The sequence below is a fragment of the Giraffa tippelskirchi genome, chromosome 8 (genome assembly GCF_054371585.1).
Source record: "Giraffa tippelskirchi isolate mGirTip1 chromosome 8, T2T-mGirTip1v1.2.pri, whole genome shotgun sequence".
NCBI lineage: Eukaryota > Metazoa > Chordata > Mammalia > Artiodactyla > Giraffidae > Giraffa > Giraffa tippelskirchi.
In genome coordinates this window covers 130,369,208-130,382,542 of record NC_137282.1, presented here as the reverse complement: position 1 = coordinate 130,382,542, position 13,335 = coordinate 130,369,208, and the positions used below count along the sequence as shown (strand labels likewise).

At 43.3% G+C, this 13,335-nt stretch overlaps 1 protein-coding gene across 4 annotated transcripts in view; it reads left to right on the top strand.

Annotated features, from left to right (window-relative positions):
- Window positions 1-13,335, top strand: part of MOCS1 (molybdenum cofactor synthesis 1) — a 386,238-nt gene that overhangs the window by 303,861 nt on the left and 69,042 nt on the right. The window lies entirely within an intron of this gene.

Here is a 13,335-nt window from a genome sequence, read left to right as displayed (position 1 = left end):
GGTGCTCATTGGCTGAACCTAATGAGAAGCCAGCAAGCAAGGGACCTCCAATGATGCAGTTTCCAGGGACCACCTCCCAGGGCAGAAAAGGACCTGAGAAAGGTGAGTGGAGTGTGCAGGGATGTAAATAGAATCAACACAGCAAGGCTGTCTCTAGTTCATTGAGATAAATTAGAAAATTACAATGAGACTTGCTTCTAATTTCTCTGAGACTTTTAATTTCCCCCAGGGATGAGAGATTCTGTTTTCTCCATGGCAACAAAGAAAGGGAGAGTTTGTTGCTAGAACTTAAATATCTCTGAGGGAATTTAATAAAGGGTGGGGATTCAAATGGTTTCAATTTGGGACCATTTCTATATTGTGGCCATTGTACATGTGTTACTTTGCTGGTCTAGTGAACTTTGCTGCTCTAGATTTTTCTATCAGTTCAGTCACTCAGTCGTGTCCGACTCTTTGTGACCCCATGGACTGCAGCAAGCCAGGCTTCCGTGTCCATCACCAACTCCAGGAGCTTGCTAAAACTTATGTCCATTGAGTCAGTGACGCCATCCAACCATCTCATCCTCTGTTGTCCCCTTCTCCTCCTGCCCTCAATCCTTCCCAGCATCAGGGTCTTTTCTAATGAGTCAGTTCTTTGCATCAGGTGGCCAAAGTATTGGAGCTTCAGCATCAGTCCTTTCAATGAATATTCAGGATTTATTTCCTTTAGGATTGACTGGTTTGATCTCCTTGCTATCCAGGGGACTTTCAAGAGTCTTCTCCAACACCGCAGTTAAAAGTATCAATTCTTCAGTGCTCAGGTTTCTTTATGGTCCAACTCTCACATTATACATGACTACTGGAAAAACCATAGCTTTGACTATACAAACCTTTGTCAGTAATGTCTCTGCTTTTTAATATGCTGTCTTAGGTTTGTCATAGGCTTGTAATTATTTGGTTGGGAAATACAATAGGAGGTCAGCCTTTGGTAACTCTCTGATTTGAGGTTAAATGTCTTATTCTATTCATTCGAGATGTTTCTAGAATCAACAGAACTGCTCGTTTCTCTAGTCCCAAGAGTTTATAAAAATTAGTGGTCAATGTTAGGCATAGCCTCAGAGGTTTCCCTTGGTGACTGCTGCTCTCCCCCACTGAGGGAGGTTGTCTCATTCCTGGTTGACCAGAGCCACGAGTGAAAACCATAACCTTGAGCTCCCTGGGCCAATAGAAACAAAAGTGAGTAAATGCAGAATAAAGAGTTCCACTAATCAACCTGCTTCTTCCTAATCCTACTCACCACCCAGGAGGATTTGCTATCTACCCTGATGGCTGAGATGCCGATTGGGTCTCATCTGCTAGTTGGGGAAGAACTGGGCCTCCTGGGGGCTCCTGACGCAGTGCACCGATTCAGTGACTTGGAATGAGGGAGGCCTTCAGAAAGTGTTGTGATCTTATTGTGTGAGTGGTTGTTGTCTAGTCACTCAGTCGTGTCCGAGTCTTTGTGAGCGCATGGACTGTACCCTGCCAGGCTCCTCTGTCCATGGGATTTCCCAGACAAGAATATTGGAGTGGGTTGCCATTTCCTCCTCCAGGGAATCTTCCCAACCCAGGGATCAAACCCGTGTCTCCTGCATTGCAAGCAGATTCTGCTCAGATTGGCACTTCTTGTTTTGATTCAAAAAAAAAAAAAAAAGGTTCTACAGTTCTAGAAGCAGAACCTAGAGTCATTGCATTGTCCTTAAAAGTCTGAGGCAAGGAGAATGAGACAAGGCTAGTCGTTGGTATGCTCGGAGCAAATCGCCCCGCCTCCCCATCCTCCATCTTCCCATCTGTGAAATGACATTTTTCCATTGAGCCCCCTCTATTCGCCAAGAAACCTTTGCAGACTCATGTGCTGACTGACGCCGCCATCTAGTGGGCACCTTTGGAAATCATTTTGCAGGATCACCACCCCCGCTCCACCCTCCACCCCTCCAGCTGCCTCTGTACCTCATCAACCTAGGAGACAGGGATACCCTGTCCTCTCTGCCCGGTCCCTCACTGATTGTCTCTCTAAATTCAGGCTCTCTTCCCCTAGTCTTCTCACTTCTGTGCACATGAACACAGTTCTCTACCTGGAAATATGGGGCTCTACAACTTGCAAGCGATGCTCCCTTACCATCCTCCATGGCCCTCGTCATTAACATAGACATGAGATGGCAGTCCTAGCAGAATGTGGCATTTCTCTGGGTCCCTCACTAGCTGTTTTGAATGACCTTCACCCCCTCTTATTCCTTCTCAATGATTTTGGGAGTTGTCAGTGCCAGTCAACAACTCCAGTCATCTTGGTAACAGTAATGTCTGCCATATTTGCTTAAAAAATAAAAAAAACTCTAGCTCGCCGGGCTGATGTATCCTTCTGCAGTTCATTCATGAATACCACCCCCCTCCCCTTGCTTGATGAGCCACCAAAGCCCATGTGAGATATTAGGGGCCCTATATCTACGCTGAAAGGGCCACCGTCACTAGATATGCCCTCATGTCTGATATACTGATGCCGTTGTCAAGGACACTGGCTATCCACAGTTGCTATTACCAAGACAACACCCCTCCTCCATGTCTCCTCCCCACCAGCAGTTGTGACCAACAGCACTCTCACACATGTCTTATGAGGGCATCAGAAGATGAGGTGTCTGCTCTACAGTCCAAATATTTCTGAAGATTTCTGAAATATTTCCAGTTCTTGACCCCAGCTTCTGTGTACAACTCTTTTCGCCCTGGGGTCAGAATAGCAATACCTCTATTAGCGGCCTTGGCCACAGTTCCGGCCCAGCAAGTTGACTCTTCCATTCCCCACGATTTAAAACTGGAGCATGGCCAGGCTGGAGGCTGGAAGGAGAAGAGCAACTGGAGAGCCGTGCCTTGTGTCTGTCTGTCTGTCCCTCATCTTGGGAAAAGGGTAGGTGATGCAGCAGCCACTGAGCAGGACTCCTGGCCCCACTCCTGGTGGATTTCTAGGACCAGGAAATTCCCTGAACGTTATCTACTTCAGCTTTGAATCTTAGTTGGAGGAAGAGGGGAAAGAGGAGCTGGCAGAAGGGAGAAAGAGACAAAGATAAAGAGGATATAGTCAAAATTTTATGAAAAAAAATTGTCTGCTCTTTGAAGTCATTTGTTGATCACTTAACATGATTCCCTGCCTTTTTTCATGTTGTGTGAAATTGAAATCATTGAAATTTTTTTACACTTAATCTATTAATGAATGTAATACAGGATTTTGCAAATATTATACTGTGCCCAAGATAATTTCAGGATTCATAGAACACAATCAGGTCATAGCATACTGAAAATTGTCTGATACTGGGCCACTAATTTTAAGTTCCACAAACATCTTTCCATCCCTTTATGATGTGCCTAGGATTTTAGCATAGACGATCTTATTTGAAACCAAGCTTGAAAGTCTGCAGTTGAGGACTTTTGTGAATATGAGGCCCACTGCCACCTGCAGAGACCTTGTTTGTGACCTTCCCTGTCCTTTAAGTATGTACCCTTTGCCACTGAGTTGTGAAGCTCGGTTAACACTTATGAAATCATTGAAATGGACTGACTTGCAATCTGTGCAGTTCTGCCAGCAATGAAACAGGTGCAAAAAAAGCAAGATAAAACAAAATTCTCCCTCTGTTTTGCGGAATGATTTTGCAAGGTTGCGTTATCAGCATAAATCCCAAGGATTATGTCTCTTCTCTCCTGTCGGCACAGGACTCCACCCTGCTTTCCTGAGATGCTGGGCCTGTTTTCCCTACCCATCACTAGGGAAAGAACATGGAAAGAGGGGAGGGGAGGGTTGAAAGGGTTTCCTGAGGTAGAAGTGGAACTGGCCTGAGGGGAGGCAAGTGGTCAGGTCCGTGGAGCAGAAGACCTGGCTTTTAGCTGTTCACTTGAATCACTGCCCCTGCGTTGACCACTGTTCACTCAGCAAGCTCTCGCTGCATGCTTCCTGTATGCCAGGACTTGTGTTGGTTGCAAGAAATCTACATGTCAGCCGAGTGTCATGGTCAGGAGAAGATATCTAAAAGATGAATCTGGATGTGTATGCAAAACTGTAGCATCCATAAAGGAGGAAGCAATTCAGTTGGAGTGAGTAGCCCAGAGCAGCAGAAATTGGAAGGGCAATTTCAAAAGGTTCTGCAGAGACATTTAGAACTAGTATGCATCTGAAATCCTACAGTGTCAGAAATTGAGGAGAATCGGGTGAACACTAGTGGAACCTACCCATTGTGACCATGAGGTGGTTGAGTCTTGATTCTGACACCACTTTCTGGGCAACATCAGGCAAGTTTTTCTACCTCGAATTCAGGTGGCCTGATTTGCATCGTCCCAAATTCCTCTGAGGTTGGCAGAGCCCGTGTGGCAATGAGTAGAAGGAATTGTTGACTGTGAGACGTTAACATGGCAAGAGAATGTGACGTCCTTGCTGCCGGCTTTGGAAAACCCAAGGAGCCAGAGTAAGAATGTGCACTTGTGAAGCCTGGAGATTGGGTGTCCTCATTCACCGATAGACTGAATGTCTGGTATGTGCGAAACTATTTACAAAAAGCTAAAAAAACAAAACAAAACAAAAAACTCCTGTTCTGAAAAAATTCATAATTATACAATGTATTCACATTTTGCTTTCTCCAGATCATCCAATTCCAACATTTCTTTTTCGACTAAGCTCCTTTCTTCCATTCCACCCTCTGCCCACACTTACTGATCACCAACCACCCCAGCAGCCATCGCCAAGTTTACCCAGGCTCCCGACCTCTGCCCCTTCGTGTCTACCTTGGAATCCATGGCCATCTGTGCCAGCTATATCCTCACCAACTCCAACTCCCCAGTGCCCTTGACCTTTGCTCTCTCTACCTTGCCAGTTGCCAGTTTCCATAGTGATTAGGGCTACTAAAAACAATAAGAGTGGCCAGGGAAAGGCTCTTTTAACCTGAATGGAGTAAAAGAGTGAGGCAGGAGAATATCTTGGATTAGAAACACTACAGGAAGAATCAATGTACCTTCCCACCAAGAGTGCAAGAGGGTTCTCTTTTTTCCACACTCTCTGCAGCATTTATTGCTTGTAGATTTTTTTGGATGATGGACATTCTGACCAGTGTGAAGTGATACCTCATTGTAGTTTTGATTTGCATTTCTTTAATAATTAGTGATGTGAGCATCTTTTCATATACCTTTTGGCCACCTGTATGTCTTCTTTGGAGAAATGTCTACTTAGGTCTTCCACCCATTTTTTGGTTGGATTGTTTGTTGTTTTGATATTGAGCTACATAAGCTGTTTGTGTATTTTGGAGATTAATCCTTTGTCAATTTCTTCATTTACAAATATTTTCTCCCATTCTGAGGGTTCTTTTCATCTTGTCTATGGTTTCCTTTGTTGTGTAGAAGCTTTTAAGTTTAATTAGATCGAATTTTTTTATGTTTGTTTTTATTTTCATTACTTTAGGAGATGGGTCAAATAGGGTCTTGCTGTGATTTATGTCACAGTGTTTTTCCAACGTTTTCCTCTAAGAGTTTTATAATGTCTGGTCTTATATTTAGGTCTTTAATCCATTTTGAGTTTATTTTTGTGCATTGTGTTAGGTAGTGTTCTAAAATAAAAATTTTTTTTAATTCCAGGAAGAGACCCTGAGGTGAGAAATGTGGTTGGTATATTTGTTGTTGTTTAGTCACTAAATCGTGCCAAATTTTTTGCAACCCCATGAACTTTAGCCCACCAGGTTCCTCTGCCCATGGGATTTTCCAGACAAGAATACTGAAGTGGGTTGGCATTTCCTTCTCCAGGGGGTCTTCTTAACCCAGGGATCGAACCTGCATCTCCTGCATTGGCAGGTAGATTCTAAATGAGGATGGTTGGATGAGTTGATGGAAGAAGTAGGAAATGGAACTAGGGCCAGCTCAGATGGCGCCTTGGGGGCCATATTGAGTTTCTATTATAATTGTGATGGGAAGTCATTCCCAGAGGGAGAATTTGAGTAGGAGAGTGACATGATCACTGGAGAACAGCGTCGAGCACTATTGCAGGAATCCTGGGGAGGAGTGTTATATTGGCTTATATTAGGAGGTGGCTGTCACTGGGAATGATAGAGTGCTCAGGGGCAGGACAGAGATGCATAGGCAGAACTGACAGGATCTGCTGATGAATTGAACATGACTCAGAAGGGAAAGATGACAAGACAGACTCAGGAATGACTCCAAGATAAAGAGAATTGTCATTTTATGAGATGGGGAATCATGGGGGAGGAGTAGGCTGGCAGAGGATGAAGGGGGAATCAAAAGTCATTCCTTTTACTTGTTTGAGATGCCTGTTGGATATCCAAGTAGAGATATTAAGTGGGCTGTTTGATAGACAGTATCAGTAGGGCGTCCTCAGATTACCAGTGGCATTTAAAACCAAGATGCCAGAGGAGATCATCCAAGGGGTGGAAGCACACAGAGGGGGTCCAGAGTCTGGGTCTCAGCGATACCCCTACATTTAGAGGTCTGGAAGAGTGGACCCTCCTAGCCAACTAAGACTGGGGCAAAGTAGTCAGAGGGGGTAGGAGGAAAACCAGGTGAACACACGGTCCTAGAAGGAAAGGAGAAGATGTCAGAAAGGAACCTTTGATTTTCTCCACACCTGCTGGGCAGCCACGAAGATCATGAGCCAACCCAGAGAGCTAGGGAGCTAGCCTCTCCCACACACTCATCTTTTCCTGCCCCAGGTGAACTCTCCTCTTGGTCCTTTCCGGGTAGTTTTCTTGGCCAGGTCCTACAGTATTTTTCCACTTTCGCACCCTCCAATGTCATCACATCTCACAAGCAAGCTCTTATTTCCCTCTTAGATCAGAGGCGCAGAGCACCTAGTTTTCTTCTCTGGGCCTTTCTACGTTTGCCACCTTGATTCTCAGTATCCCACCCTCCCAGCTCCCAGGACAGATCAGCAACTGCTCACCCTGCCCTGAACTGGCTGCCCAGTCCCAGTCGTGGGAACAGAAATACAGGTTTCCCCTATTGTGGACAGGCTCCTATATCCCTCTCTAAATTTACCTTCTACCAGAAGTATCTTAATAAAACCCAAACATAGGGATCATAGTCCCTATTCAAAAAAACCTTCAGAGAATTCCTTCAGGAGAAATTCCACATTGATTGCAGGGCCTTCAGGTCAGGCCCCTGCTGTCTTGACTCCCCAGCCCTCCATCCTAGCCTCATCTCCTGCAGTAGATGATCCCCGCTTCTTCCACAGCGGTACATAATCTTCTCCGAAACTACGGTGTACTTTCTTGACCTCAGGCCAAGCTAATCCATATGCCTGGATTCTACAATGGAGCCTTCAAAGGCCAGCTGAAACCTCGTCACCTTTGACGTTTTCCAGACCATCTCCTCCCACACAGAGCTCGGGCTCACTGGGTCCTGATAAGGGGTGGGAGGAAGGCTTTCCAACACAGTGAATTTTCCATCACTCAAGTATATATTCTCATCTCCATAAATTTAGAACACATAGGTTGTACTGAAACAAATACCCTCATAACCACAAAGGGTGTGTTTCCAAGCTCACAGCCTTACCTGGTGAGAGCCTAAAGCCACACACACCTGGCTTGGTGTCTGCTTTCCCGTGGTTCTCTCAGGGCCTCTCTCCGCAGATCTTGTTCTAGTCCTACCAGCTGACCTGGGCGTCTCATATTCCCAAACCAACTACTACAGGAAAACAAACAAAACCCAGCTCTTTTGCCAAGACATATAGTTCTCGTGAGTGTAAACCTGAGAAGTTCTAACAGAAGTCTCAGAAGAACAGAACAGAGGAACTGAGGGTGAGACAAGGGGAAAGGAAATCACTAGGAAAATAACAGCTAAGAATATGGCATTAAATTGAAAGAGCCCGGCAAGTATTAAGCAGGCAAAAATTCTAAAATACACACACCTAGGTACCTACTAGTTGAGGTTTCTGTATCTTAAGAATGAGAAAATTTCTAAATGTTTTTGCAAAGAAACAATAAAAACCTCATCAGCAGTTCTGGATACTAAAGGACAATGGAGCAATGCCATCAAAAACGGGGGAAAATGACTAGGAATAGGACTCTTGGTGCAAAAAAATCAAATGTGAGGTGAAATTAAGATGTTGTGAAAGCTCAGGTCCTATAAGAAACATGCCAAGACAGAATTGTGTATGAAGCAAGCACCTAAAGAGACAAAGGCATCCAAGAGGGTGGCTGAGGCTTCAGACCACAGACCACAAGGCTAATCCAACTCCAGGGAGAGGGGAGAAGGAAGAGAGAAAGGGTGTGGGGGAGTGTCTTAGACTGCAGAGAAAGTTTAGAAGAGTTCAAAAAGGCTTCCAGGAAGTCCTCAAGCTGAAGTGGAGTCCCTGGTCTCCCTGCTCATCATTGGCTGGAGGCAGCCTATGGGAAGGCTTAGCATGAAATCTGTGATGGATCTCACAGGCTGCAGTGGGGACCACGGGTCCATCATGCTCTCTGTAGTCAGAGATCCGAAGAGTGTGCACTCATGACAGCTGCTCATGTGTTCTGATGTATAAAGATCCAGAAAGTTTGCTACCCACTAGCCCTGTGTGTTCAAAATGAAAGAGGTACCATATCAAAAGGAATCCAAAAAGATGTAGTGAAATCTGAGACATGGTAGCCACTGAGTACATCCCAGAACCAGCAAAGTAAGCTGTTCAGTTCAGTTCAGTCGCTCAGTCGTGTCCGACTCTTTGTGACCCCATGAACTGCAGCACGCCAGGCCTCTCTGTCCATCACCAACTCCCAGAGTCTACCCAAACCCATGTCCATCGAGTCGGTGATGCCATCCAACCATCTCATCCTCTGTCTTCCCCTTCTCCTCCCGCCCCCAAACCTACCCAGCATTAGGGTCTTTTCCAATGAGTCAACCCTTCGCATGAGGTGGCCAAAGTACTGGAGTTTCAGCTTCAACATCAGACCTTCCAATGAACACCCAGGATTGATCTCTTTTAGGATGGATTGATTGGATCTCCTTGCAGTCCAAGGGACTCTCAAGAGTCTTCTCCAACACCACAGTTCAAAAGCATCAATTCTTCGGTGCTCAGCTTTCTTCACCGTCCAACTCTCACATCCATACATGACTACTGGAAAAACCATAGCCTTGACTAGATGGACTTTTGTTGGCAAAGTAATGTCTCTGCTTTTCAATATGCTATCTAGGTTGGCCATAACCTTCCTTCCAAGGAGTAAGCGTCTTTTAATTTCATGGCTGCAGTCACCATCAGCAGTGATTCTGGAGCCCAAAAAAATAAAATCTGATACTGTTTCCACTGTTTCCCCATCTATTTCCCATGGAGTGAAAGTAAGCTGAGTAATTATAAAAAGAAAGTGCCTGTAACCTCAGAGCCTGGCCCATTCCTCTTCAAGGGGCACCAATTAAATACATGGTTTCCCTTGTGGCTCTGCGGTAAAGAACCCGCTGGCCAATGCAGGAGATGCAGGTTTGATCTCTGGGTCGAACCTACCAAACATGAGCACTTAGCCTAGTCTACTTTAAATGTGCTCAGGATCCTTACATTAACACACAGTTGGGCAACATCATCTAACACAAAACCTGCCTTATTATAAAGTATTGAATATCTCATACAACTTACTGAATAATGTACTGAAAGTAAAAAAAAAAAAAGTTTGTACATTTGCAACAACCCTTAACAGAATGGTTAAGTGTATATAGATTTTTTTTACTCTCATGATAGCATGCCTGACTGGGAGCAGCAGCATCACAGGATAGTACCGTGTCACATAAGTCTAACCCAAGAAAAGATCAAAATTGAAATTTCTAAGTTTGGTTGCTATACAATGCATATCATTTTTGTGCCATTGTAAATTGTAAGTCAGAGACTGTCTGTGTTCTACATTACTTGGGCTTTATACATGGATTAACTCTTGTCATTTTAAGATCTTAACCATATAAAAGACCTTCTAGGAATAAATATGTTATTTTAGAAAAAGTGTAGGAAATTCCCTGGTGATTCAGTGGTTATTAGGTCTTGGCACTTTCACTCCCAGGGCTCATATTTGGTCCCTGGTCGGGGAACTAAGATCCTACATGCCATGAGGTGCAGCCAAATAAAAAAGAAAAAGTGTAAAAATAGAACCTTTAAATACTCCAACATGGAATAACCCAGCTTTCATTCTTGTGTGTGTGTGTGTCTGTGTGCAGCTCAGTCATGTCCAACTCTTTGCGACCCCATGGACTGTAGCCCACCAGGCTTCTCTGTCTATAGGGTTTTCCAGGCAAGAATACTGGAGTGGGTACCATTTCCTTCTGCAGCTCTCATTCTTAGAAAAAAATATTGATGCCACCTTTAACCTGAGTACAGATTTGTTAGACTAAGGTATCATATTAGTATTAGTATTACTAGTGGTGTGATTAGTATTGCTAAGTATGGCATCGTCAGAACTTCTTTTGTCTGCACAAATGTCACCCGCTCCAGTGTCCTTGCCTGGGAAATCCCATGGACAGAGGAGCCAGCGGGCTAGAGTCCATGGCGCCGCACATAGTCAGACATGACTGGTCGACTAACACACTTTAGCTTTTTGGTTTCTGAAATATTCAGCTTCAAATCTGGGATTTATGAGGCAAAAAGAAAACCCAGGAAACTCACTACTTTGTGGTCCCTAGCTGATCAGCCTACCCTCTACCTTTCAGAGTCGTCTTAGGTTTGTTTTATATTTAATGTTCAGGGTTCTTGGTTGTACTCTGAGTAGAGAATAGGGAAAAGTATATTTATTCCATCATGTATTTCATCAGAAGTCTGAATTACTTGTTAATTTAAAAAAATAGTTTTACACTTACTCAGATTTTCTCTTTTCTTTCAGTTGATTTCAGTAAGTTGTTTTTCTAGGACATTATCTACTTTAAGTCTCCAAATTTATTGGCATCAAATTATTCACGGCACTCTTTCATTTTAAAGCTCACTGATGTATCTATAGCTCAGTCTCCTATTTTATTCATCATTTGGTCATTTGTTTCCTTCCTCTCTGTTCCTCTCTCCCTCCCTTCCACTCCCACCTCCAATCATCCATCATGTCTGGCAAAAATTTCTGATAGATGTCTTTTCAGAAGATTGGATTTTAGATTTGGCAATGCCCTATTATATATTTTCTGTTTCACAAATGAATTAGCTTTAGCTGCAATTGTTCAGTCCCTGAGTCATCTCTGACTTTTTGCGACCCCATGGACTATATAGCATGCCGGGTTCCTCTGTCCTCTACTCTCCCAGAGTTTGCTCAAATTCATGTCCACTGAGTCAGTGATGCTATCTAACCATCTCTTCCTCTGCCACCCTCTTCTCCTTTTGCCTTCAATCTTTCCCAGCATCACTGTCTTTTCCAGTGAATCGGCTCTTTGCATCAGGTGGCCAAAGTATTGGAGCTTAAGTTTAGTCCTTCCAAAGAATATTCCGAGTTGATTTCCTTTACGACTGACTGGTTTGATTTCCTTGCTGTCCAAGGCATTCTCAAGAGTCTTCTCCAGCACCATGATTCAAAATCATCAATTTTTGGCACTCAGCCTTCTTTCGCATATCAAACCACAAGTCAGCATTTAAACAAGATTTCTTTCTAAAGGATATGTGAGTCAGCTACATCAGCAGGGTTCGGCTATAATTCAGGATCTAGACTCCAAGTTTCAGGTTCTGTTCATGTCTTATCCTCCTCAGTCTGAAACCGTGCCCTTCAGATTGGGACTTGAACCCAAATGGCCAGGACTTGAACCCAACCCAAACTCATGGTCTTTGAACTAAGAGCACACACTTGGCCTCAGGACTTAACGAAGCCCGGGTTCTTGATATCTAATCGCAGAAAGAATTCAGGGAGAAATAAAGTGATAGGTGAGAGGTGGATTTATTTAGAGAGAAACACACAACACAGGCAGACTGTGGGCCATCCTAGAAGGGGCTGTCAGTTTTTATAGGGGTGGATAATTTCACAGGCTGATGAGTGAGTGTGGGTGTCGATGTATAATCCTATTACAGGAGAACAAAAACTGAGACTAATAATCCAATCTACTACAATTAATTGCTGATCATATCTTTATTATCCTCTATTTAATTACTTTGAACTCTGTTCTTTCTAACTTCTTGAGTTGCATGATTAACTCATAAATTTTCAGACTTCTTTGAGGATATGAGGATGTAAATTTCTCTAAAGGTACTGCTTTGGCTGTACCCCGTGAGTTTTGATATGTAGATTTTCATTATTGTTCAGTTGAAATATTTTTTAATGTCCCTTACAATATTGTCTTTGACCCCAAAACTGCTTAACAGTGAGGTTTCTAAATTTCCAAATATATTTCTGTGTGATCTTTGCTATTGCTTTCTAGCCTAATGGTACTATAGTCAGATAATGTAATCTGTGTGATATTGATTCTTTTAGTATTTGTAGAGACTTGATGTGTGGACTAATATGTAGCTAATTTTCATAAATGTTCCATTTATGTTTGAGTAAATTTGTAATTTTAAATTTGAGGTATAGAGTTCAATATATGCTCAGTTCGCTCAGTTTAGCGGCTCAGTCGTGTCTGACTCTTTGCAACCCCATGGGCTGCAGCACACCAGGCTTCTCTGTCCATCACCAATTCCCAGAACTTGCTCAAACTCATGTCCATTGGGTTGATGATGCCATCCAACCATCTTATCCTCTGTCGTCTCCTTCTCCTCTAGCCTTCAATCTTTCCCAGCGTCATGGTCTTTTCCAATGAGTCAGTTCTTCACATCAGGTGGCCAAAGTGTTGGAGCTTCAGCTTCGGTACCAGTCCTTCCAATAAACATTCAGGACTGATCTCCTTTAGGATGGACTGGTTTGATCTCCTTGCAGTCCAAGGGACTCTCAAGAGTCTTCTCCAACACCACAATTCAAAAGCATCAATTCTTCGGTGCTTGATTTCATTATATCACATTTATTATATCATTAATAGCTTCTAAATACTTATTATTTGTTCCATCAAAACTAAGATATGTGAAAAATCTCCTTCTAATTTATTCATTCATTTATTTATTTGGCTGCACCAAGTCTTAGTGGAAGAATGTGGAATCTAGCTCTCTGATCAGGAGTCCAACTGGGGTCCCGTCCATTGGGAAAACAGTCTTTAGCCACTGGACCACCAGAGTACCCCAAATTTCCCTTCTGTTGATTTGACATTTTTCCTAGTAGGTCTCTCAATTTTTTGTGTTATATATTTTGAGGCTATGTTTGAGGTGTATATTTAAAAATATCATTTCTTCGTTATGAATTGAAAATGTGTCATTATGAACTGACCCTCCTTACAACAAAAAGCATTTCTAGAGATGAAGTCTGTCTCATTTTGAGTTAGCTATACCAGCTTTGT